Raw genomic sequence first — 1562 nt, 5'->3', positions numbered from 1 at the left:
AGAAATGGGATTTCTAAGCTGATTTGGAGCCACATTTCTAGGAAGCTTTCTTATCACTCCACAAAATGCAAGTTATGTATGCTCCATCATAATATTTATAACTAAACTCGAGATTACTTCTTTAAAGATATTCTATCAACCTTGGTGAAGCGGAGTACACTCTAACAATTGGCACCTCCTTTCTAAGATTAAGTTTTATCAGGTTGTATCAACTCAAAAATAATCATATAGGCTGTTGACAGTCACAAAATCTTTTCTTTTCAAAGCTATCTATAATTGCTGAAATGATAGAGTAAGAATCTGCAAACTATTTTCTCAGTATGTCTCTGTACTCTGGTTTCTTGAAGGGATTCATTTCTGACCTTAGTCTACTTTGTTTTCTTTTTTTATTTTGTTTTTTGGGCTTTTTGTTTTGGTTTGGTTTTTTGGGGTTTTTTTTCATTTAGTGGGATACATGTTGAATACATAGGGTCTGATAGCCTAGTGGTAAGAAGCTGCACTGTAATCCCAAAGGCTCACAGTTCAAATACCAGCTGCTCTGTTGGAGAAGGATGAGTACTCTCTTCCCTTGTGATTGACTGCCTCTCAAAATCTGCTGAAGTGTCAGTTCTGACAATGACACACAATAACCACAACAATACAGCTGTAAGGTTGTATCATCTGTATAATACAGGTTGTTGATGAGTCTTTCTCTGATTCTGATACCACATTCTTCTTCATAAAGTCTAGCTTTTCTAGGGATTTGCTCAACATACAAATTGAACAGGCATGGAGAAAGGATACAGCCCTAATAAATACTTTTCTTGATTTTAAACCATAAAATATTCCCTTGCTGTATCCCAACAACACCCCCAACTTTTGGGTCTAGATACAGGTTTTGCATGAGCACAATTCATTGTTCTAGAATTCCCATGCTTTTCAATGTTAGCCATAGTTTGTTATGATCCACACAGTCAAATGCCTTTGAAAAGTGAATAAAACACAAATAATTTTCAGTTATTCTCTGTTTTCAGCCACAATCCATCTGACATCAGCAATAATATCCCTAGAAATAATGGTTTATTGTGGAAAGTGAGAAGACTTGAAACACACACACTGCAGATGATCAAAACCTTCAATATTGACTACAGTGCAACACGAAGACAAAAATCTTCACCATTGGGCCAATAGGCAGTATCATGATAGATGAAGAAAAGAAGAAATTATCAACAATTTCATCTTCATTGGATCCACAATCAACTTACTTGGTACTGTTCTTCTTGTTGTTGTTGTTGTCGTTGTTATTGCTGTTGTTATGTGCCGTCGGGTTGGTTGCGACTTATAGCGACCCTATGTAAAACAGCTCTAAACTCTGCTCTGTCTTGTGCTAATCTCACTGTCTGTGATACACCCATCCCAATTACCCCAGTCACTGAATCAATCCACCTCATAGAGGGCCTTCCCCTCCTGCACTGTCCATCCATCCTACCAAGCATAATGTCCCTCTTCAAGGGCCTATCCCTCCCTACAACATGTCCAAAGTACGTGAGACGGAGCCTCAGAATCCTTGCCTCCAAGGAGCA

This window comes from Elephantulus edwardii, unplaced genomic scaffold (assembly GCF_000299155.1).
Source record: "Elephantulus edwardii isolate Elephantulus edwardi_28Jun2011 unplaced genomic scaffold, EleEdw1.0 scaffold00046, whole genome shotgun sequence".
In the NCBI taxonomy this organism is placed as follows: Eukaryota; Metazoa; Chordata; class Mammalia; order Macroscelidea; family Macroscelididae; genus Elephantulus; species Elephantulus edwardii.
The sequence above is the reverse complement of the archived record's forward strand: the minus strand, read 5'-3'. Positions refer to the sequence as shown.